The sequence below is a fragment of the Octodon degus genome, unplaced genomic scaffold, assembly GCF_000260255.1.
Source record: "Octodon degus isolate 3935 unplaced genomic scaffold, OctDeg1.0 scaffold00156, whole genome shotgun sequence".
NCBI classification, from domain to species: Eukaryota; Metazoa; Chordata; class Mammalia; order Rodentia; family Octodontidae; genus Octodon; species Octodon degus.
Genome location: NW_004524732.1, coordinates 1,164,070 through 1,190,139, shown reverse-complemented (window position 1 = coordinate 1,190,139; position 26,070 = coordinate 1,164,070). Strand labels below are relative to the sequence as shown.

Sequence of the window (26,070 nt, the reverse complement as noted above, 5' to 3'; positions counted from 1 at the left end):
GCTGTTGGCACTGTTGTAAACAAGCAAGTTAAGGGCAAGATACTTGCCAAGAGGATTAATGTGTGTATTAAGCATATTAAACACTCAAAAAGTCGTGATAGCTTTCTGAAATGTGTCAAGGAAAATGATCAGAAAAAGAAGGAGGCCGAAGAGAAAGGTACCTGGGTTCAACTGGAACACCAGCCTGCCTGTCCCAGAGAAGCACACTTTGTGAGGACCAGTGGAAAGGAACCCAAGTTGTTGGAACCTATTCCCTATGAATTCATGGCATAAACTGGGGATGTTGCTCTGCCATTCAGTACCTAATTGGCAGCTTAAGTGTTCTAAGTCCTATGTAAAAATAAAATCATCCTGTGTTGTAAGGTTGGCTTTCTTAGTTGAACAGATATGTACAATTACTGTACCTAGTAATTGTGTCTAGTCTTTACTCTTCAGTATTTTCTTGCTGAAAGATATTGCTGAGGTATTGTGCAGATGTATACCCAAAAATTCAAATATTTATAAAATATTTATATTGGCTTGAAGACCCTATAAATCACCATGGGGAAAAGATGTATCAAAATAAATGGAAGTCACTTCAGAAACAAAGTTAAGTCCATTTCAGTTAAATAAATTGTTTAAAGCACCCTTTGTGGGGAAAAAAAAGTACCTGTCTGGCAAGTGCAAGGTCCTATGTTCGAGCCCTGGTACCAGAAAAAAAAAGGGAAAGGTTTATTTAGTCCACAGTTTGCAGAGATTTCAAGCCATAAAGAGCGAGCTCCAAAGCAGGGTGACTCATGGCAGAGGGGCAACCATTCATGATGGCAGAAAAAAGTAAAACCTGCAAGCAAGAAGAAGGAGCAAGCTTCTGTTTTTCCCTTGTATTGTACACAGATTACCCACCTAGGGTGGGTGTAACAAGCACACCCCACTCCCAAAACTAGATGATGAACCGATCACAAACTCTAGATTCAGCCACCAATGAAAAGCCCACCCCTCTGACCACATGAGGTTTTGGGAGTGGGTTGAATGCCCAGACACAAACCATACCATGGATAAGTAGATAGACTGTGCAGGATATTCTGCACCCATCTATCCAGCTGGGTGGTGATCAGGGAAGGCTTCCTAGGGGCAGTGATCTCTACAGCAAACACTACAGCAAAGAGATTGTTCAAGGAGGTAAAGAGAAAGCTATATCCACAGGAGAAAGCAAAACTACAGGCTATCCTGAAATCAAGAGAAGCATAGAGTGGTCAAAGAAATCCATGAGTTCAGTCAAGTTGCGGCAGAGACGGAGGCAGGGATTTGAGCTGGTGACTCTCTCCCTATCCAGAGAGCTGTTATGGGAAAATCCTCTGTATGTACTCTCAGACAGAGCTTAAAGACTTCTGTAATTTGACCTTAACTTATTTTTGTAAGGTGTCTCTTGATCCTGCTTGGTTCATCTATCACCAAGAATTAGGCTTCCCCGTATCCCAACAGTTGTTTCTGCTCCTTAGACTCCAAAGAATGCTTTTGGGGCCTGCCTTTGGGGATGAGGTTTCACAGGACCCCTTCTGATGGCCTTCTGTTCCCAGAATCTCACATCTGATGGGGAATCCTCTCCCTGTGCTATGGCTTCTATCATAGAGGGCTTTGTGGAGTGACTGGATCCTGGGTGTGTGATACTGAAGTAGTCCACTACTTCAATAGTGGGTTTTCATGGAGACAAAGCTCGATGGGAAGAGGTGGATCACTGGAAGCACGGCCTGGAAGTATATGTCCTGCCTGTTTCCTGGATCTCTCTCTGCTTCCTGCCCACTGTGAGCTCTTTTTCTTCTGTCAGGCCCCTCTGCCATGCCGCCCTGCCTTGGAGCCAGCCGGCTATGGACTGAAACCTCTACAAACTGTGACCAAAATAGACCTCTCCTCTGTAAATTGTGGGTGTCTTTCTATGGACAAGAAAATAGCTATGATGCCATATAACCAGGTGAGTGCACCCTGAACAGCCCTCCAGGCTATGTTCTATAGAGAAAACCCACTCTAGCCTTGGTGACAGGCTCAGGGAGGGCCTCAACCCATGCTAAGCTAACTGCAGGCCTCCTTTGACTTCTTCTCTGGGTCCACACTGGCCTTGTGGTAGCCAGCTGGGAGGACAGGGGCTTGGGGCTGCTGGACCACTTTCCCTACCCCACCAAAGAGTCCTTCTGAAGAATGGGAAGCAAGGAGAAGCAGAGTACTAGACTGAAGGGAAGACAGAGGCCAGTGGTATCATAGGAGCCCTGCTCATGATGGCTGCTTTGCCAGGCTCCTCGGTTATCTCAGCCACTCCTCTCCTCTCCTCTCCTCTCCTCTTTCTCCTCTTTCTCCTCTTCCCTTCTCTTCCCTTCCCTTCTCTCAGCTCTTCTCCTTCTACCCACTTTACATCTCTTCCCTGCTTCTTGTCTCCTCTCCTCTTTCCTCCTTCTCTCTCTCTCCTCTTCTTCTATCTCTAACTCTAAACCACTTTAAACTCAGTGGTCGCTTCAGCCATAAAGGTTTGTGACAAACTTCTGCCCTGACTCTTTGGCTCCCTATCTGGGCTCAGCAGAGTTTCTGACCCTTCCCCAGCTATCCCAGCCAGAACCACTCCCCACTCTCATATTCTTTCTGCTCATGGACACACCTTGATAGGAGCCAAATGGATTTACACCTCATACTTTTTTAAATAGATTTTATTTATTATTTATTTATTTGGTTCAGGATCTCACTAAGCAGCTCAGACTTGTGGTGGTCTTCTTGTCTCAGCCTCCCTAGTGCTGGAATTATAGGCATGTGCCACCACACCCAGTTTGGGTGGCTGACATGACATGACACAGAGCCAGCACACCATGTAGTACTGAGGATCGAACCCTGGTCCTTATGCTTGCCAGACAGGCACTTAGACTGCCAAGCTATCACCCCAACCTTCTTATGCCTTTAATGTTGGGATTGGCATGTGTTTTACCAGGTATCTGCAAGGAGCAGACACTGTAGGCAGGCAGACCAGTACTACTGGGCAGCAACTCAACACAGCCTGTGGAATAAAAGTAAAGGGACTCCAAGGGAGGGGGAAACTGCAGGGAGCAAGCCACTGGGCTACCTTCTATATCTTCAGTGGGTGTCCTAGGGAAAAGCCTTGCCTTTCTTAGACATGTTGTCTATACTTCTCACCTCAACTACTAAGAAGGCTAGTGATTTCCACAATAAAGGGAGACCTATTGAAAAAATAAGAACTTCACTCCCTAGCATTGGTCAAGGAAAAGGACTTCACAACATGGCTGAGGTGAAGACTAATGTGGCAAGTTGCTGGTCCCCAGTGGGCCTCAGCTAAGTGGGTTTTGACATGAGGGCAGGGAGAAAAATGGGAGTCCAGGACATCTCCATGATTCTATGCAAGGACACTCCTAAGCCCTTAACACTTGGGTCTTGGAGGCAAGACTGGGACCAGGATGCTGAGGGGAGGCGCCTGGCAGTCATCTCTCCCCGTCAGCTAAGCTTCGCAGGAGGGCTTCAATTCGGCAGGCATTGTGCTAGGTAATTAGCATCTATTATCTCATTTGTGCTTCAAAGGAATTCTAGGAGGGAATCTCTATTATCTTGTTTGTGAAAACAGAAACTGAGGCCCAGAACCCTCAAGTGATGCGCTTGAGGCCCGCAGCTGATGAGTGCTAATGCTGTCATTCAGACCTGGGAGGCCGCCTAGAGAGCTGTGTTCTTAGGCAAATCTGCACACCTTCCCAGAGGGCCCCTGTGTCACTGGACAGCCCCAGAGAGAGGCTTGCGCCTGCTCCTGGAGATCTTGCAGTCCAGGGTGCTGGGGGCCTGCATTGAGTGGGAATGCCACACTGCTAATGGAAGAAAATGTAATTATAGAGCATAATTACAGTGTATCGTATTCTGTAATTACACTGATGGTATTTAATATAGAACATATTCTGAAGCTAAATGGGATGGAAACACCCCCCAAACAGAACAGCGTTGGAGCTGCTAAGACCTGGATAATGCAGCCTCTGCTTAGTAAAAATTGCCATTGTCTACCTGGGACCCAAGCTGCCTGGGTGCTCCCCACCCCGAGGCATCCTGTGGACATACATGCCAGGGACCCCTGACCTTCCTTTGCCATGAGCAGGTCCCACTGGCTCTCACACCCCAGTGTTGCCCTGTGGTCATCCTGTACTGTGCAGAGAACTACTGCTCCAGGATGCAGTATGACCATGCCTGTGTCTGCTTACATCTTGCCAGTAGCTGCGCATTGCTGAGCCCAAGTATTGTGCTCCATCCGCAGGACCTCAGCGATCTGGGCCCTGCTGGCCTCCATAGCCTCCTCTTTGCAGCAGCAGTCTAGACTCCCTGCCCAGCAGCCATTGCTAATGACCCTGGGTCCCCACTGTCTCCCTCCTCACAGGCCTGTCTACATTCCCTCCTCCACACTGTCTTTCCTTCACCCTCCCTCCTGCAGGAGTGGCTCCCAGGCTGCCATCCCTGAGACTTCTCTCACAACCACCTCAGGAGAGGCACCCTGAAATGTGTTCCTTCCATGTCCCCTAACAAGGGCAGACCACACATCCTGCTGTAACTCGGTTTTCTTCTCAGTGTCTCCTAAGTGTGAACAGCTAGGGCAAGTGGGCTCTGTGTGCACCCAATGCCTGGGATGAGGCCTGGGACAGAGTAATTGTTCCCTCTTTCTTGAGTGAATAAATGACCAATGTTTTCCCATAATACACAAGCAGAAATATTTTATTTCTATGACCACTTAGAAGACACAGAATTATAGAGGGTTACAGATTTTATTTATTTATTTATTTTATTTATTATTATTTTTTTTTTGGTGGAACCAGGGATTGAACTTAGACCCTTGGGCTTGCCATGGAAGCGCTTATTCCACTGAGCCATCTCACAGATTTTAAAGATGAGGAGAAAAAAGAGGAACAGGGAAGTAAAGAAACTTGCTGAAGTTCACAGGCCAAGTAGAGAGAACAGTCTTTACATTTGAAGTTTAATGTTGTTCTATAAGATGGTAAAATATTTAAATATTTACATACAAAAATCTAGGCTAAAGAAAAGAAGTATCTGGAAAAAAAATTTAAAGTTAATAACAAAATATTCAGCAAAGAAATTTGTTGCACAGATTGTAATGGCTGGCCTCAGGAACTGGATGTTTATGTTGGCCCAGAATTCATAGGCTGAAACCCCTAACCCCTGTGCAGTGGTGCTTAATCACAAGACCTTCAGCAGGTTCATGGGGGGCCTGGAGGTGAGGTCTCCATGCCAGGATTAGTGGGAGATCTTTCACAAGCCAGGAAGAGCCCTCACCAGACCCCCTTTCCAACCATGTTGGCAGTCTAATCTCAAGACTTCCTGCTGCCAGAACCATGATGTGTTTCTGTTTTTAGGTCATCCGGCCTCAGACACTTTGTTACAGCAGCTCAGGCAAAGACACTCAGCACCACAACATCTGTGATTTTCCTTGTCCATGTCTGAATAGAAGAAAAGAAAGCCATTTCCTCTCTGCCTAAGCTCTTCCAGGCTCTATCAGAGTCACCGGCTGCCTTTTAGGACACAGGGATGTGCTGGAAAGGAGACAAAAATAAAAGAGATAGACACAGAAACTGTGTCCCTGCTTCACCCAAAACAAGGACTGCATTAAGAAATGTACCTACTTAGAAGAGCAGATACCTGTGTACGTCTGGGAGACGCCACAGAGCCCAGGAGCACCAAGTGCTGCATTTACCCAACACTAGATTCTCTCTTCCTCTGCACCTGGTCACTCCTTTATCAGGTCAACAATCATCGAATCAGGTGTGTGTCCAGTCCTGGACCACAGGCTCACCTAAGTGAGCAAGAACTTCCCATGCATTCACCCTCCACTCACATCCCTGCAGAGAGAGAAATCACCAGAGTAGAGAGGAGGGACCCCTCACCGTCCTGCCCTGCAGAGCAGCTTCCCAGCTCTGAGGCCCGGACCGCCCCTGTGTGGGAGCAAGCCAACCTGGCCTGGTGCTACCAGTTGTACAGACCTGGGTTCAAATGGAAACCTACCCTTTTTGGTTGTATTGATACAGGGAGGAAAACTGATCTCCAATGGGTGACCTCCAAATGATATACAGAACCTCTAAATAACATAGGGAAAAACGATCTCTGAACCTCACCTGCACGAATTTGTGTTCTCTAAAACCGAAGAATGAATTTTAGGAACAAATGGAGGTTATGAGCAGAATATTTTTTTTGAGGGAAAGAAAGCTCCTGTCCAAGAGAGGGACAGGAGAGGGCCTGAACGGGTTGTCCCCGGGAAACTGTCTCTTCCAGGGACTTTTATAGTGTAAAACCATGTGGGGCTAAGGTAGAGAAAGGGAGAACTCGCTTAGGTGGATGTGGGGTGGGACAAAACTATGGTCAACCAATGACATTACAAACACCATTGCTCAGGTAAAATTGATTAAGTCCAGGACCGAATGGGAAGGCAAGGGGGCATGAATGTAAAACAGGACCTTATTTGGTGGCCATCAGATAATGATTTTTTTTTGGCTTTCTTAGGGTAATGATCAATCCTGGATGCTATTCTTTAGAGAGGTTAGCATTTGTTTGGCCTTTAGGTCTTTAGGTCTGGCTCACAGCAGAAGCATCCATCCCTCCCACAGTTGTAAGGTATCTTTACCTTCTGTGCTGTCTCCTTCGAGGGCCTGGCCCTGTCTGACTGCCTGTAATATCTCTATCTACCTTGGCTGCCTACAACAGTATGACCCTGAAGGAGGTCCTTTAATCTCTGCATTTGTTTACCTACCCAGAGAGTAGGTGTGACACACTATTGGTGACAACCATGGCCGCAGCATGGATCACTCCTCCCTCCCATGCAGGAGGTCCACATGGGATGTGAGAGGCAATGGAGGCACAGTAGAAGGCCACCCTACCCTAAAAGGTGGCCACTAACACAGGTGGGTGTGAGTACTCATCTTGCTAGTTCAACTGAGGAACTGAATCTTCAACTTCAGCTCATCTTATCTAAGTTAAAATTAAAATCCATTACTCGATTTAGCTGTTGGAAAATTGCCAAGTACTCACAATTTAGGTATGTGAATTCACTTGTCTCTATTTTATGAAAGCTTAATACAGATAAGTGTTTCTAATGAAAATATGGCAACCAAATGGAAATGTATTACATACATACAGGGTCTCAAAGAGTTCAGATACAAAAAAAAAAAAAAAATGTAGGGTGTCGCTCACAACTTTCATACTGGTTATATGCTAAAATTATAATCATTTGTGGCTATTTGGATAAAATGTAGGTGCAGAATAAATACTACTGTTTCTTTTCAGCTCTTTAATGTAATTGACAGCCATTAAAATCTCCAGTTATAACTTGCTCATCTATTGGACTGCACAGGGCAGATACACTGGAAGGGTCTTCCTCCTCCCTCTTCTGGAAGAAGAGTTCTGTCACTCTGGGTAGGAGATTGGGTCATTTTGAGTTCTTTGATGACAATCAGAAAAAGTTAGGTCTGACTACAGACAAGAGGTGAGGAAGGACAAGAGCAGACTCTCCCTCTAGCCCAGGTGGCAGCTGGGGAGGGACCACGTGAACCTGCCCTCCCCACAGCAGAGCCTAGGGAGACAGAGCCAAAGCCGAAGCTCCTTCCTCCTAGGTGCACATGCTCTGTACCTTTCAGTCTCCACATCATATGAGTCCAGGGGAGAGAATCTGGGTGCCTCCAAGAAGTGCTGCAGGGTTGGGTGCACCTTGACTGACAGAGCCAGCCAGTGCCCCCAGTGAGAGTCAGCCTTTCTGAGAAGCAGCAGCAGGAGGTGGCTGGAGGAACAAAGCTGAGTGTGGCCAGGCTACAGCCACAGGGGCCCGAGCACAGTGACCTGGGCACAGGTGGGTGCTTAGTGGTATAAGAAGGGAAACAGTAAGAAACGGACAAGTGGGGCTCTGCCTGCGACTCCTGGTGCCTTGGACAAGTTGCTCTGCCTCTGTAAGCCTCAGTTTTCCCATGGAGAATACCAAAGCCACTTTCCCTCATGCGGTTTCCACTCTCAGAGCCAGACTGCCCTGGCTTCTGCTGAAGAACACAATTCTGTGGCAGCAGGCTGAGTTGAGTCCCCATCATGACTTTACATGAGTCTGCAGCTCTTCCGTGCTCCTGACACCCTTTGCCACCTTCTTGTGCCCTCACTCGCTTTCATAGCTTTGCTGCTAAATGAAAAATCAGAGCTGGCAGGTTCAGAGAAAGCACTTTAGTCTAATTGATCAGGAATTACACATTCAGCAAAACCAAAGTCTCAGAAAGAGAACTTAATTCCCAGTATAATCTCTCCTGTTACCTGAGAAAGAAAAGATGGCTTGGATCAAGCTTTATGCAAACCCGTTATATTAACCCAGTTACACTCTTTGGCCAACCACTTCCTCCCTGCTTGCAGAAGTGTCCTTCCGTACAGAGACCGGTGGTGAGAAGGACCAAGAGAACTACAGTTACGCCTACGGTGTGCATGTGTCCATGCTTCTGCTCTGCACAACCCAGAGAGACAGGGCTCAGACCCCATCCTTGTCATCGAGGAATTCACAGCCACGAAAGACACTGACAAGCAAGCAAATAACAGCAGTACAACAGAGGTGAGTGGAACTCAGAGGATGAGCCCCAGTCACTGACCCAGGAGAAGTTGTTCAGAGAAAAGATCATTCTAGGCAGAGAAAGGCCCAGCTGAAAAGACAGGAGGCCTACTTTGCTTGCAGCTCAGAAATCAGCTCAGCTGAATCATAAGCCGCATGAGGGCAGGACAAGCTTTGAGCACCAGATGAGCCGTTTCAGCCATCTAAGCCTGCTTTTCCATCCATCAGAAGAGGATCTTTTTTTTATCCCAACCTCCCTGCCTCTACTGTGGAGGAACAACTGAGATGGAATTCTTTTCACTCTCTGAACAACTCAGTGCATTCTGAGGACAGCAGTTAAGCCACATTCTTCCCCCAACCCCCCATAAATGCGTACTGGGTCAGCTGGAGGAAGCTTCTTTGGCAGAAGGATGGCGTGTCCTTGATGTTACCCTCTGGGCTTCCAGCTTCAGGTTTGGGTGGACACAGAAGCTCTGGCATCTTAGCATCTCTTCCTATCTTCCCACAAGCCCTTTGCTTTTAGAGTAAGATACGTGTAGTGTAAAATCCAGTCTCTGCTACATATCAAATGTGAAACCATGAGATTCCCTAGTCCCCTCCTTGCTTCCATTTCCCTCCCTATACAATAGGACAGGGATTGCTTACCTTACCAGATTTATAAGTATCATGTGAAGTAATCTGTGGGAAAGTCTTGGTGATCTGTAAAGAAAGGCAAGTGTAAGCAAAGCTTGTTCCCTCCTGGCTGTTACCTCCCTATGTCTTCCAAGTGAGGATGTCCCATGGTCACCGAAGCACACTCATTTCTGAGTGGCGCATGTGGTGCTAGAAGTCAGGAGACCTGGGCTCAGTTTCCAGTTCCGCCCTCCGAGTACTGGTTTCTTCTCACTGTCTTCCTCTGCTGCTCTCCTCAGGAGCTGTACAGTTCTGGCTCCCTCGCTTGCTGGCTTCCCAGCCACCGTCCCGGGAGACAGCAGGTAGAGCCAGGAGGAGCCGCGGTATCTCCTCTTCTCCTGCTCTGCCTCAGCTGCGCAGCTGGCAGCTGCTGGGCATCCACCTCAGCTCCCAGTGGCCCTGGATTCTGCCTCTGAAGGTACCACCTCCTGCTGCTGCTGCTGCTGGAACCTTGACCCCTGAAGAACAAACTTCTGTTCTCACAGCCTCTAAGTGGCCTCTGGAGATTGTCAGGCTTCTGACTCTTCCATTCCCTAAATGGAAAGATGTTTTAATGTGTTTATCCCCTGAGCCCTGACCAACACTGGATGGATGAGTTATCTCTCTGCCAAAAGGCATGGTGGGTGGTCTCCGGGATGTCTTCCACTCTGTGCCATTATTACAGGAATTTTACAGTTGGTCCCATTTGCCTGTTGTTGGAGGCTCTCTCCCTCTGCAGCCATAGTCAACTGAGTAATTCCATTTATTTGCCCCAAATCAGAATTAACAAACAACCTCACCACCAACACTCAAAACCTGACTCTAACACCGACCCAGCCCAAAATCCCAGCTGAGGACCTCCTCGTGTGGGTCATTACCCTTGCTCTCCACTGCCTACTTGCCCTTCTCTCACTCCTAGAGGAGGCAGTGAACATCCTGGATGACTGTGTGCTAGTGGGCTGCAATCACCCAGCCCACAGCAAGAGCTTGCAGAAAAATCTTTGCTAAAAATCTGGCAAATTAACACTTGCATAACATGAGTCCCCTTGGCCCTCAACTTTTAGGGTACCCTGCCTTTAGCTCCCTTATAACCTATTGTTAGACAAGCAGGATCAAATCCTGCCCCTGTCCCTTCTAACCATGTGTCCTGAGCACCTTCGTTGAGTGTCTCTGTGGTATTTTCTGTCTTACATAATTGAGGTTCTAGGACCCGCCCAATGCTGTAAGGATCTTGGAGCAGGCACACATTTTTATCTTCCCCACTTGGTTCATGACCTCCTGACCAGCTTGTGTCTAGCCTTAAAATCTGTTCCTCCTCTGTTTCCATGGTTCCAACAATTCCTCTCCTCTCTGGTGATTCGGGACAATAAACTCACCACATGAGGACACAGAGCGCCTTCCTGGTAGCGCCCTGTTTCACATGCCCGCCCCTTGTATTAGCCCCAATCCATGAAAGACTGCTTTCTCTCAAGAGCTACACATGGAGAAGACAAGGTGCCCACTCTGCCATCCAGATCACGCAAGCGCCAGGCCACTGCTAACATGTCCACCATCAGAACAGTCATTCAGATTCCAAAAGACATTGACATTTTTCTCTGCACAATTTGCAAGCAAAGCAATATTGCTTTAATTATGTGTCTATTATTATCATCAGCATAATGCACCCACATAGATGGTTGCAGCAAGGCTGGGTTAATATATTCATTAGGAACAGGCACGAGCAACATGACATTAATACTGCTAATAATACCTAATTGAGCTTAATTGCAATGTGATGCTTAATATATTGTGATGAATTTATTCACAAAGTATTTACATATTTGTAGTTAAGTAATTAGCATTCCACCCATAAATAACTCCTCAAAAGTCCACTCCAGCTCTGGAGCAGAAGGAGGTCTCTCCGCACCCTCCTGCCTGCAATAGCCAGGCAGAAAGGCTCTTAATTTGTGCAGAAACACATATGTCACGTTCTCCTCAAAGGTAAAGTGCTGGGTCCCATAAAGGAGGCGCTTGGGAGAAGATGGCAAAAGGAGAGAGGTTTGCTTCCTCTCCACTCCAAGCGCATGACAGAGATGAAGGCTTTCACCTCAGGGGTTTGCTGTGCTCCTTGGAAGACACCACAAGCTCCATGGTCTGCATGGGGTGACAGACCTCAAGGGGGACACACAAAGGTCAGGAGGGACACCCAGGTGGAGAGAGAGGTCAAGAGGGAGAGGGAAAGCACTTGGCCCGAGGAGAGCAGTCCTGAGCCAAGCAAGAGGCACTCTTGGACATGCAGGGCTCTCACAGGGCAGCAATAGCACAGCTTTTCAAGTCAAGGGGCCTTGGCCGAATCCTAGCTTCCTGCTCACTCTCTGCATGACCTTGGGCCAAATACACTGGCTGGGCTTCTGTTCCCCTTCTGAGATGTGTTAATTATGTAATAAAATAAAATATAAAACCTAAGAACTGGAGTCCTCTTTTCCTCAGACTCCCTGCCTCATGGAATCAGGGTTAAATCCAAGCACTAGAACAAGACTGCATTTCATGCCAATTCCAATCATGTAAAATCTGCTTCTGTCAGGCAAGTTACTGAACCTCTGGGGACCTCAGATTCCTACTTGTGAGGCTTAATATCACACCTAACTTGTAGGGTTGCCATGAGGGTCGCAGCAAAAAGCAATTCACGTAAAGTGCTGGGGGCCCTGAGCACAGAGCCAGCATTTGCTGTCGGATTGTGCTGCATTGCTGCGGCCACTCCTCCTGCTCTGGGTCCTGCTGCAGAGGAAGTACCCTCCCTAGGCAGTGGATTCATTATAGTAGCTAAATGGGCAAGAGGGCCACTGAGTGCTAAACACAAGGTCAGGATCAGCATTTCAGAAGTAGATGCCCAAGGCCACGCCGTCCACTTCTACCATCCAGAAGCCACCAGCTCCAAGTCCATCTTGTGGCCGCAGACAAGAAGTAACAGGAGGCAGGAAACTGCCATGGTCAGGAGGCTGTGGGGAGTGCTGCCGGCTGCCCTTGGCCACAACCAGCCTGCAGCTCATACAAATCATGTTCGGCCTGGACAGTGAAGCCTCTGCTCACACTGCCGCTGAAAAGGAAATCAAGCCTCTGCAGCCATGGTTTCCAGTAGAAGCCAGAGAAGCCAAGTCTTCATCACTTCTAAGTCTAACAACAAATATGAACGATTCCTTGAACCCCAACTGCCAGGGCACCTGGAAAAGGTAATTCTACTCTTTGAAGATCAGAACAGCATAGCAGAAGAGTGTGACAATTCACCTTACCCGCCACACTCGCTGTGCCTCATCCAAGGTGAACAGCAGCTGCCTGGGAAAACAGAGAGTGAGGCTAGGACTGGCCAGGCCTGCGGCCCCAGAGCCCTCTCTGGTGGTCCACACACAGTCTGGAGGATTTGCTCCTCCAGCTTATGAGCAGACAGGAGCATGAACAAACAGTGGTCCTTCAGGTGTTCCCACTTTTCTAAACCTTATGTCCACACAGAGCACTACGCTAAATTCAATCCCAAAAGAGAAAGCACTGCTCCTTATAACAGGAGCTGTTCACCCAGGCAGACCTCCTCTTGAGACGCCAAGCAGGGGCACCACACCGAGGAGACCTGGACCGGCTCCAGCCCCAGCTCTGCCTGGTACAGTCTCCAGTGGCCACTTGCACCCTTCCAGATCCATCTCTGCCTTTCTCTGCCATCCACCGCTCAGTGCTACACCATGATGGTTCTAACAGTCATCCTGAAGCAGAAGGTGGGAGGCCCAGAAGAGCGGGGGGCTGTCTTCCCTGCCTTCTGTGGACTTCAGCATGAAAGTTCTGGCCATGTCTGTGTCCTTTCAGCATGGACCATCAGCCTTGACTTCATTGTCATCGTCAGCTTCCCACTGTCAGTCATGCTAACTGCCCGAGTGTCGCCTGGGGGCTGGTTGGACTTTGCTTGCAGCTCTGTTGAAGCCCACTTTTGAATAATTCCCTTGAGTCAACACAAGTTCTTGCAGGGTTCCTGACTAGTAACAAACTCAAGGTCACAACAGCATCTAAGACAGAGCATTTTCCTTTCTCGAGATCCACTTCATTCACATTCCCTCTGGCCTCCTCACAGAGGGCTGGCATACAGTGAGTGCCCAGTATGTGCCTGGCACCTTCTTGTCCCATGTAATCCCTTTCTTATCCTCCATTCAGATATCAGACAATGAGAGGAAGGATAGCGTGGTGATGAAAGCACTGCAAATAAACCAACCCAGTCCCAATTCATGCTCTGGTCTGTGGTGTTGGGCAGGCGACTTCAGCACTCTGGGTTTCAGTTGATTCATCTGAAAGTAATGGGGATAAAAGGTTTCATGAGATAGCTATAAAGATTGAATGAATAAACATGCTCAAAGTATTTAGAACAGCACTTGGCACATAGTAAGTGATCAATAAACTGTGGCTACACATTGCATGATAAAACATAGAGACATTCTGAAGCCACATTCTAGGGAAGGGAAAGATGCTTACCAAATTTTGTATTTCTAGGTACAATTTTGATTTCAACAGAGAGGAGAGGTCTGCTCAGTCCAGGAATTGATTGCACAACCACTTCTTGGAGGGTAAGTTAATTAAGCCAGGACTCTCAAAAGAATTAGTTCAGAAATGCCCTACCCTAAAGTGAGAATTGTGTACCTGCGTATACAGGGAGATACACTGGGCGCCAACATGGATATCCAAGGATACTCTTTCATAAGGAAATGGACAAGAAGGATCTGGACTTAAACCTCACTCTGCCATGCAGTAGCCGCCGCCCCTAAGCAACCTGTTTAATTACTTGGAATCAAAGACTTCTCAGCTTTAAAAGAAAGCAGATCCTAAACTACCATTTTCACCAGCTGATTTAAAGGCCAGCAAGAGACCCATCCTGAAGTTCATGAAGGTTGCCTCACCCGCCTTGCCTTCCATTCGTCTTATAACTAGGCTTTGCTTATAGGCTTACTCCAACACAGTCCCAAGATACTGTCAATTGCCCGCTGAGCTCTCCAGGGTTTAGCTGTTATCCACAGCTACTCTCTGTCTTTATAACTTCAGGCCCAGAGCCCTGGTTCCCTTTCATGCAGTCGTCTTTGTATTGTCCTCAGTAGAAGTGGCCTTGAGGGAACAGTGAGGCTTGCTACTTTCACCATGGCCCAGGAGGACTCCTTGACCATCATTAGATAATGACCCCAGGGAGTGCCAGTAACAGTGCTGACAATGCCAAGGAAGTCACCCTAGGCCCCTGGAAGGGAGCTAGAAGGAGGCAGGCAGCCTAATGTGGAACAGATAGGGTTTCCCAAAGAGACAGAACTAATGGTCTCTGTGTGTGTGTGTGTGTGTGTGTGTGTGTGTGTGTGTGTGTGTGTGTGTTTATTATAAGGAAGCAGCTCATGTGACTGTAAAGACTCACAAATCCCAGGATATTCAGGGTAGGCAAGCAAGTTAGAGACCCCACCCCAGAGGGCATAGGATCCAGCCCAAAAGCTAGCAGTTTTGAGATCCTTTTAGCTCATCCTTCTAAGACTTGATATTTCCATTCAAGTCCAAAGGCAGGGAAATGTCAGAGTCCCAGTTTAAAGTCACTACAGCAGGAGGTCCTCTTACTGAAAGGAGATCTGGCCTCTTTGTTCTATTTAGGCTTCAACTTATTAGATGAGGCCCATGCTCCCCAAGGAGGGCAAACTACTTAGTCTGCCAATTAAAACACTAATGTCACCAAAAACACTTTCACAGAAATACCCAGAATAACATTTAACCAATTATCTGGACATCTCGTGGCCCAGTCAAGCTGACACATAAAATTAGCCACCCAATCACCCATTTGTGGAATTGTCTTCATTCTGTTACTTTGTGTCTTAGTTATTTTGCTGTCACTGGGACAAAATATCCAATACCCACACCTTTTGGGAGGAGAGGTCCACTGGGCTCAGGGCTTTGGTCCATGGTGGCCGGGTTCTGAGGCAGAAGGGCCTAGCACAGGAACAGGTGCTCCACTATAGCAGCCAAGAAACAGATTACAAAAAGGAAGGAACCAGGGACCAGAACGCAGCCTTCCAGGCCCACACAGTGGACACTTGAGGCAGGGCTGGCCTCAACCCCAACAGCACTTTGAGCTGTGAACCCCATCCACTGGTGGGTGTGTGCATGAATACAGTGCCACTGCAGTCCCATCACCTGCCACACACATGAGAATCTGGGGAGACATTTGAGATCTAGACCATAATAATCTACTTCTGGCCCCATGCGTCTCATGTCAATCTCATCATGCAGAACATGTTTAGTCCATTTCTGAGACTCACCAATGTTTTAGAAGTTCTAACATTACTGAAGTTTAAATCCAAAGTTTCCTCTGCAATTCAAGACAATCTCTTAGCTGTGAGCTCTTACAAGAGTCTAAGGAAAGTCAAATACTGCCGACATACAAAGGCACAGGATAAGCATTCCCTTTTCAAAATGGAAAATAGGGAGATAGAAAGGAATGAGACCAAAGCAAGACTGGAACCCAGCAGGGCAAACATTAAATCCTATAGGCGCATGTCCAGCGCTCAGGGCGAGCTGTGGCCAGACATGAACTTGAGAGGGCTTGAGAAGCCCCACCTGCAAGGCCCTGCTGTCACAGCCCTCGTGTTCTCACTCTTAGAGTGCTTTTTCTCACTGTCTCAGCGGACATAACACATTCCTGGTATCTCCAGCATCCTGGAATCTCCACCGAACTGCTCACCTCGCTCTTGCAGCTTCATGGACTGTTACCTCAGAGCCACACGGCTTGGCCTCCCAGGCCTTCCTCTGAAAGCTGGGTGAAAGCCCCTCAGCTGTTGTATTTTTCATGCCTGTAACACCAACATCATACCGGTGACACCAAGTTCTGCTGCTGGCTCAAGTAGTAACCAAGTATCATGGCTACAGCAGCCTCTGAGTGCCTGGATGGCTGGACCCGAGAAACACTTCCCTTTGTGCCCTGAATAAGTCAGGCACCCTGGCACTCTCTTTTAAAAAGAAAGCATTACAGTTTTGCCCTTTGGGCCTGAGGAAGGCGAGGCCTTGCTGATTTCTGAGATGTGCTGGAGGAATCTCTCCCGTTGTTCTGATGCACAGTGTATAGCTTCTTCTCAACACTCACCTTTTTAGCAACCATGCTTTCCTTTGACCCAACTTTACTGTCGTCTCCTTTGTTGATAAACTCTAAGCTTTCACAGTCATTTAGCTTTCACATTTAGCTCAGAGTTTTACAGTAGATCTGACTAAATGTAGCCAGCAGTACCCATTCCACAGCCTGAATGTTGGGCTACTTTGAAATTGCCTCTGCCAGATTAATTAGTTGACTACACTTAACACCAGTCTCCTACAAAGTCTCAGGACAAAGGCAAGCTGAAGACAGATTTTCTGCCAGGGCAGAGCATACATAGCCTCTAGTCCAAGTGAAACTTCCTGAGCCTGGAGGGTACTGTCCACATTCCGACCAGCATTCTGGTGTTCTGAGCTCTGACCAGAGTCTCATTGCACTCAGCCTGCAGCACTTCAGGACCTCTCTATCTTTTCCTAAATTCCTGAGAACCAGTTTCCAAAGGCTTCTGAACCATCTGCTCAGTTACAATCACCAGGACAGCCCTACTCTCAGCACCAGCATCGTTGTCAGGTACTTTCCCACTGCTGGAACAAAATATCCCCTATGCACCACAATTTAGAGGAGAAGAGGTTTGTCGTGACCCGTGGTTTCATTCCACAGTGGGCTGACACCTAGGCAGAGACAGGATGGCAGAGGCATGGTGGAGGAAAAGATGTACAACCTATGCTAGCCAGGAGACAGACAGACAGACAGACAGACAGACAGACAGACAGACAGACAGTGATGCAACCAGGCTTCACCCCCAGTGACCCACCTCCAACCAGGTCTCATCACCTAACAGTCCATTTAACTGATAAACTCATCAATGAGTCAACCAATGATCGAACTGATGCTACACTCATAGTGCTCCCATCATCCAACCTCCAGTCTCATGAGGATTTGGGGAAGCACGTTAGTTCTAAACCACACCACTCTGTACCCCACCTATCTAGCTGCCTCTTGTATAGTGCCATGCTTCAAAAAATTGGTAAGGGATGCTGTAAGGCAAGAGCAATCGCTTTCTTAATTTCTCCCTTCACTGATTTCTATATATGTTATTTTTACGTGATTCATTCCCTGAGATACAATCCTTCTTTAAATACCTTTGAGAAAAACCTGGAATAGCTCCTGTTTCCTGTGGACCTGTTTCAGGAGACATAGATAAGGAAAGCGGACTAGAGACCCGGTGTGTCTGCCTTTGGGGGATGAAGAGATGAAGGCCTAATACTAGCACAGCTGCATTTGTGATGAAAGGGAGAGACAAGGATTCAACAAGCATTTGAGAAACAAAACTACAGGCCACAGGACCAGTTATTAAACATGAGGGGAAGGTCGCCACCAGTGAGTCCTCAGTCTCAGAAGCAGCATCCATGATGGAGCTGTTTGCGACCGGACGCCTCAGCCCTGTGACAGACGTTTGTTATTTTGTGTTCCAGAACCTCTTCCTGCCGAGGACAGCAGCACTTCTGCTTTCTGACATGTTCTGAAAAAGAGGCCTGAGAGGAAGCTTATCTTTGTCAGAGAGTGTATTTACCTGCCTAATTAGGCTCACAGAGATACAGGCTGCCAAAGATCCTGGAGAAGCATTCCAGGAATCCAGGCAGCGTGAGAGGCTACACAATCCCAACAGGGCTTTCATCCCTGATTCTAGCCATCCTGGGCCCAGCCACACCCCTGCGCTGGCTCTGGGTTTGCTCAGCTAGCCCAAGTGGTCACTCTGCCACTGCGTTTCGTGGGACCTGGAGCTCTGAAGAGCGTGACTGCTGGATGGGGCCTGTGAGACCACAGCAGGGCAACAGAGGCAGACCCTTCGGGACAACTGCTGAGGTAAACTACATAGAATGGCACCAGGAGGAGCAAGGGGAAAGAGCAAGAATGTGAGGAGGCCTCAATATTTTAAGAGTAAGCAGAAAAGAAATCCAAGAAAGGGAATAAAAAGAAGCTCAGAGTGTTTTGTGCAAAAAGCAGCCCGCAAGTGTGAACACTGAAATAAAGGAAAGAGATTGTCTCAGAGGACTGCTCAGCAAAGCCTAACGCCAGAGATAACCACCTGAGAAGAGCTTCTCACTTGCCCCGCCTCTTGCCCCAAGCCTAGGGCCAGTGGGGGTGTGGGGGAGAGACCCAGGACAGCCGCAGATAACAGGTAAGATAGGGAGCGGGTGAGGCAACAGAAGGCCTGAGCTTGTCTGTGTGGGGTGGAAAATAGAGAGGGACCTTCTGGGGAGTGGGCAGTCAGAGCACAGAGGCAGAAATAAAAGTTTGCAAAGCATATCCATACCCCTTGTCTCTTTCTCTTCACACCCTGGTGAGGTGGCTCCTGGGGAGATCCTATTTTGTTGCAATAAAATTGAGGCTCTCAGTCAAGTGATTAAGGGCCCGTGGTAAATGGCAGACCTCCAGTGAAGAGGTCTCTTCACAACTCTTTCTCTGACACCACATTGTCCTTCCTGCTTGGGCTAAGGCTGACCTGTGCCTGGGACATAGTACAGAGCTTTTGGGAAGAGGAAGGGGAGAGCCAGCCCACACTGAGGATACCTGCCATGTACCAGACCCCACGTTGGGCACTGCAGTCACGCAACGTATGTGCATTAAGCAGCCATTACCGGCTGGGCATGGCAGCTGGGAGTGCAGCAAGAGACAAACCCTTGTACCTGCCCTTGTGAGCCGAGTCCCAACTGGGACCAAGAGAAACAAGGCGCCTCCTTGTGGTCCTACACTAGAGAATCTGTGTCAGCTGCACACTCTGCCTCAGACTCCCATAGAGCAGTCAGCAAAAGGAAAAGTAAACACAATATAAATAGGGTCCATACATAGTGATGAGTGCTACAGAGAAAGAAAGTATGGAAAGAATCCAGAGTTCCGGAGTGGGGAGATGCAGTTTTTTAAAAGGCAGTCATAAAAGCCCACACGGAGAAGAGTATGGAGCAAAACTCCAAAACAAGACCAGTTAGGAGATAAGCATTTGATTCCAGGCAGAGGCACTGGACAAAGGTGGAAGTGGTAAAAATAAACATGATCCCATTTTGGAGATAGAACCAACCATTTGTGCTGGGTTGTGGGTGTGAAGTAAGAGGAGAGTCAAGCAAGCCCTGCGATAGCTGCCCTTACATTAGGTAATACTGGGGAGTCTGTGGGCCAGGAGGAGGCCCAGTGTTCGACTTGGGAAATGTCAAGTTTGAGATGCTGCAGCCCCAAACATTGCCAAGCTGATTATGTAAGTCTGGAGTTCAGAGGAGAGCTCTGAGGTAAAGATAAAACTTTATAGATTCATTGCCCTAGCCAAAGGGAAGAGGTTTTCACCAGCCAAAGAAGAGACATTTCATTCAGCAAGAATATTAACCACAATGGACTGACACACTGTCTTAGTTATTCTTCTCTCATTGCTGGGACAAATACCTGACACCCAAAATGAAGGAAGGAAAGGTGTATTTAACTCACAGTTACTGGAGGTTTCAATCCATATTCAGCTGGCTCCAAGGCAGAGCGGCACATGGCAGAGGGCAAACTTTCATGGTGGTGGCAAAGAGTAAGAGCCAGAAGGGAGGGGTAGCAGAAGCTCAAGCAGCTAACTTCTCTTCCCACCTTACACTGAAATGCAAATTACTGCCCCAGGGCAAGTGCAGCATCTACACCCACAGTAATCAATCATGAACTCCAGAAGCCATCCCTGACTGCATGAGGCTTTGGGGGGACACCTATACACAAGCCATAACACATACACATGACATATTTAAGATTCATAATGACACTTAGAGTGTATTGGCCCATTCAAGGAATACTAAAGGACAAACTCATGATCCAAAGACTGGTAAATACTAGAAAATAATCCTTTAAACTGCCTTTCCTTCATGAACTCCTCTTCCATGTAAGAGGAAAATACTTCACAGAAGTATTCTCATAAATGAAGAAGAAGCAGCCGAGGTGGGGATCACTGGTCTACAAACTCTGGAGGAAATGTTGGACCCAGACAACAATCGTCAGCAGCACGCACAGCCACCAGCCAGGCATGCTGCGCCTCCTGCAGACACCAGCTATGAAGTTTTCCTGCCAAAATAAGGGAAGCGTTACCAATTTATTTACTAGTTTACAGGAAATACAGAAGACAGAAGGGCATGTCTAAAAACACTGAGAAGACACAGCGAACCAAGTCCAGAATGTGAGAAACTCACAGAACAACTGACCCAGTTTCTTCAGCAAACAAATTGCCATAAAACATGAATGCAGAAAGATCTACAACTTGAAGCACAAAGAGCTACGTGTCAATTAACTGTTATACATGCTGCCATTTGGAGCTCAGTTCAGACAAGCCACTGATTAGATATTTGCTAATATTAAGGAAATACTGCCAATTTAGGTATGGTAATAGTGTGTAGGTATGGTTAAGAAAAGAAAATCCTAATTTTAAAAATATATATTAAAATATTTACAGTTCGGGCCATCTTATGTCTGAGACTTGCTTTCAGATATTTGGTTAAAAAGGCAAGAGCAGATGGGATGCAAGCAGTGAGCATGGCATTGATCATAGCTTTCCTCATATTTCTTCATACGTTTGCAACTATCTACAATTTTTTTAATTCTTTTTTTTCTTTTGTTGTCGGCTCAGCCTGACCTGGGGATAGGACTGGAGCAGCATGCGGTGCCAGGGATCGAACAGTGGTCCCTATGCTTGCCTAAGCAGGTGCTTTAGACAGCTGAGCTATCTCGTCGGCCCTCTATCTACAATTTTTAAAAAGGTTTAAAAAGAAAGCTATCAGCATAATACATGATAGGCTTGAAATTTTGCATAACAAACGATGCAAAGGAGTACTATTTTCCCAAAAATAAGGCCACATTGGAAAATAATCAGCCTTGAGAAGTAGGGATTGAAAATACCAACCCCTATCAGCCTGCCTTTTCCTGACCAGCCTCATAGAGCAGCCACTGAGCCAGGGAGCAGTGGTGACAGGTCAGGGAATGATGGCATTTGTGATCTATGGCTTTCAAGGCTGATTATGTTCCAGCGAGGGCTTATTTTGGGGGAGACACAGGTATAAGAAATTTGAGGACAGGAAAACCCGTCTGCCCAGATGGCTCAGTGTGGGGGAGCAGGTGTTATTGATAACAGACCTCTCAGGAACAATGGGAATGTTCTATAGCATGATCCAGATGATGCTTGCGTATGTGTTTGCATCCATAAAATGGCCATAAAGCTACATTTGCTCATTTTACTGTATATAAAATTATACATCAATTTATTTAAAAAGCAAAGAAAAACAAACATGACCAACAAGTGGCCAGCACACAAATGGCATCCAAAGTTGCAAAACCAAGGGCTGGCAAGATAGCTCACCAGTCTAAAGCGGCAGCTTGGGGAAGCTTAGGCAAGCATGCAGGGACCACGGTTCAATCCCCGGCACCACATGCTGTGCCAGCCCTGCCCCCAGGGTGGGCTGAGCCTGTCACACACACACAAAAAAAACTTGGATGGAAAAAAAAAGAACAAGACCAGGCGAGATCATAGAGAGCAACAGGGCAGGAAGGAAGGAAGGAAGGAAGGAAGGAAGGAAGGAAGGAAGGAAGGAAGGAAGGATGAAAAGAAGGAAGGAAGGACCAAGGGCTGTGTCTTAGGGCTCAATCACCTCCACAGGAGTAGGAGACAGGGGAACCCACAGAGGCAGCTGAGGGTAGGCTTCAGACAGAGCAACAGAGTGTCAGTGGGTGTGGAAGCTGCCAGCAAAGGCTCCTCTGCATCAGAGGCTGTGATATGCAGGGATGGCCCAGGGCACAGCCATGACCACTGCTCAGGGGGTGGCAGTCAGAAAGGGCTTGACAGGCAGCTGATGCACAGGTGGGGTGGATGGTGCTGGACAGTGCGACCCTGCGCTCCCACCCACTGGACTGTGCCACCCCACCTCCCCACACTGCTCTGGGAATAAAGTGGTTGTGGCAAGGGCTTCTGTGTCAATCTGCTTGGGCTACTCTAACAGCACGGTACCGATCAGAGAGCTGCAAGCAACAGAAATGTACCCCTCCAGTCCTCGAGGCTGGGATGGCTGAGGCCAAGGCCTCAGCAGAGCTGACATCAGAGGAGCACCTGCTACTGGCTCTGCAGGACCCTGCTCCTCCCTCTGTTGGAGTAATGGAGGCTGTAGAGGAGCAGGGTCTCCTGTGGGCTCTTATGGAGAAGCTACAACCCCTTCCCAGGGGCTCCTCCCCTCACAAGGACCCAGCTACCTACAACACTAGTGGACTGGGTTGGGAGTCTAGGGTATGCATCTGGGTAGGGGACACACAGCCAGTACACTCTTCCCTCAGACCACAGCAGTGTCTCACTGCAGTGTCATGCAGCAGAAGGGAAACCCAGCAGCATGCAGTAAGCTGTCCTGAGCAAGAAGCCAAGCTGCAGCTGTCAGAGGACAAAGGACTGGCAATTGGGGCCTGAGAGCAGACAGGAGTGGATGGCATGCAGAAATGAGCTTTCAGAGTGGGAGGGGTGAAATAAGCTAGGAAATCATCTCAGGTGAAGAGGTCACAAGAAATGGGTGGCAGACACCTGTCATTGTCACAGTCTGGGAGGCTGAGGCAGGAGGATCACAAGCTTGAGTCTAGCTTGGGCAGTTTAACAGTTTAGCAGGACTCTGTCCCAAAATAAAAAGTATAAAAGGGCTGGGAAGTAGCTCAGCACGAAAACCCCAGGCTCAACCCCCAATACCACTAAGAGAAAAAAAATTCCTAGAACTAGGAGGACAACTGTTTAGGACCTGAGGCCCAGAGCTGCTGGGGGGCACAGAAGGCCGGGCAGAGTGAGTCTGCTGCCCTCTGCAGCTGTCCTCTCTGATGAGGCTCGAAGCAGCCCACCAGCTGCGCTCAGGCTGCAGCCCCAACCTTGCTGGGTCCTGAGAGTGACAAGCACAGACCCCGTAATTATTAACCTTGCCACTTGCTTCTGCAGTTTATTGTGACAAGACAATGCAATAAGGAGGGAGGTAATCAAAAAGCAATTTTGTAGCAGCAAGCTTAAAGTGACAAACCTTGCTTTTCCTAAATAAATCACCATTATCCTCAGATGGCTCAGGACTGACAACTACTGGGTTTCCTTAGAAACCAAGTACTTAGCTAAACCGGTGGCCTGTTGTGAGCAGGAGCTGGCGACATCTGGAGAAAGAGACACGCCACCCACCTTCCTGGGAGACCAACCACCTTACAGGTGAGGCAGGAGCCAACAGCGTTCCTGACTGCACCCTTCTGCATCCGTACTCTTCTCCAGGGACCCCTGAGGTCTGTGGCACATGGTGATTTGTCATTTTGCAGCACTATTAATTTGGTGTTTGAGCGCCATTTGGTTCTCTATGGAGTGGGCTTGCCAGCCCAGCATTTGTATCTCTGCATGGTCTTTCAGGTGTGCAGAGTCACTCCATTCCTGGAAATGCCCCGAAATGGCCTCTGCTTGCATCGTAGTCCTGAGACAGCCAAGAGCTGATGTTGGTGATGGAAGAGGACAAAATAGCCAAAAAAACAGCAGTGGCCCTTAGCAAAGAAAAGGATTGTAGCAATGTTAATGAATTTTAGACTGACGATTGTAAATACCTGTCTGGATTTAGTTTCTGAGTACATCCTTTGCAAGTACTAACTATGCACCACACTATTTTTTAAAAGCTAGCTCCTCCCCTCCCTCCTCCTCCCCTGACCTTGCTTTGCTCCCTTCTTGCACAAAGCCAGCCTGGTGTCTGTGGGGTGTGGGGGAGGAGGGGAGGTGCTGCCATTCTAGACAGGGCTGGCAGGAAAGTGCACTCAAAGGGCAGCTGAGGTTAAAGAGGGCAAGGAGATGACCTCAGGAACCCCTGCAGGAGACCCTTCTGGGCAGGAGGGAGCAGGTGCAAATGCCCCACACAGAAGCGTCCAGGAGATTTTGAGGAAAAGCAAGATAGCAGTGAGACTGTAGTGGGGGTATGGGCATGTAGGGGTGGTAACACCAGACAGGGGGAAAAGGAACAGGTCCTAAAGGCCACCAAAGGGCTTTGGATTCTTCTTTTTTTTTTCAATCCAGTTGATTGAATTCAAGAAGCACTGAGCTGGGCTACATCATTAGCTCTTTTTACAATTTTTTATTTTTATTCTTTTTATTTTAAGACAGAATCTTGCTAAATTACTCAGGCTGGCCTCAAACTTGAAGTGTGCCTGCCTCAGTCTCCTGAGTTTCTGGAATTAGAGACACAACACCCAGCTAGGACTTGGGCTTTATCTGAGTGAAATCAGGCCCACACAAGGTTCCAAGTAGAGGAATGACGCGATCCAACTCTGGACTTCTGCAGGACTGAAGCTTTCGGGTTCAGGAAAGAAGGTTACAGAACTCATGTGGCAAGACGGCAGGATGGCAGCCAGAGCTAAGGTAACAGAGTAGCAGGAGAAGTTAGAGCACTTGAATGTACAGCACAGACCAGCAGGACCTCCTCGGGCCTTAGATGTGGAATACGACAGAAAGAGAAACCAAGGCCGACCCCAAGTCACAACTGCAGAAGGGATGAAGCTGCTGTCCACAGAGGTGGAAGAGGCTGAGCCAGAGAGGCCTCAGCACAGAAGTGCAGCGCTCTGCTTTGACTTGCTGGCCCTGGGATGTCTGTGAGTGTCTTGGCTTAGAAGAGAGACCTGAGTGGAAGGTATAAATTTGGGATCTATCTGCATATTGATAGCATTTAATGCCAAAGTTAAAAAGGGTATCCCCAGTACAGTGAGTGTAGATAGAAAAAGAACCAAGGTCTCACCTGGTACTCTAACGTTAGGAGGCTGCTCTGATACCCAAAAGATATTAGACACCACTGGAAAATTACACCACACATGTGGCCATCGCAGCTCACTTGAGGCCTTCACAAGCATATTGGAAGACAACCTGATTCTACGTGCTCCACCCATCCTTCCTAGTGCTCGAGCTTCTGCTCCAACCATTCCACTAGAACTTCCTCCTCCAGAGGAACTGACAACTTCCAGGCAGACCCCCAGTGTCCTCTGCCTCTGCTTCACCGTAACTCCTCTGTCCTCAGAACTGTCAGTAATGGATGGTTGGGGGACCCCAAGGTGTGGGAGTGAGTCGGGAGCACCCACTTAGGCCCCTCCATGGCTGGCTTTCGCTTGGGCTCCCCTGCAGCAGACCGGTGGACTGGAGAAGCATGTTTCTCCTCCACTTGCCCTGATGTCTTTCCCCACAGCCTGTAATGGTGGCCCCCTCTCAGGGCCTCAGTCCTCACTGTGCTCTGGTAGAACTCTCTTCTCTCCTGTGTGCAGCCTTTCCGTCCCAGGCCTGACTGTCCCTGCCACTTCTCTTCTTCACTTTCTGTACATGATGTCTACGGACTTGCTTTGTCCCACGTTTGGGCTACCACTCAACCACGTCTCTAAATCCCACAGCCAGAGCCTGTTCTCATATCTTCACGCTGACATGGCGGCCCCCGTGTTGAGCTACTCACTGGATACCACCAGCTGGCGCCCAGATGCCTCTCCACTATCGTGGCTGCTGGTGAACCAAGCTTCTCCTCCTCAACACCTCTCCTCTCCCAGAGGCGCCTTCCTTTCTCTGTCCTCCTCTCTTCCTAGCGTGTCCTCCCACTTAGCCCGTGCCCACTCACTTCCTCCCGGCCTTCCTCCCTGCACACCTTCTCCTTGGCTGTCCCTGTTGCTGTTTTTCTGCTGCCTCCAGCCTTATGTCCTGTCCCTGGTTGGAGAGTGTTATTTATGTCTTCGACCTAAGTCAGTTAATCTG

General features: G+C 48.2%; 1 long non-coding RNA gene across 1 annotated transcript; it reads left to right on the top strand.

Annotated features, from left to right (window-relative positions):
- The first annotated feature begins 288 nt into the window (after positions 1-288).
- LOC111812979 lies at positions 289-4,717 on the top strand. Its single transcript, XR_002818340.1, has 3 exons — positions 289-400; positions 647-651; positions 4,707-4,717. It is a non-coding gene; the product is annotated as an uncharacterized LOC111812979 (long non-coding RNA).
- Positions 4,718-26,070: the final 21,353 nt, after the last annotated feature.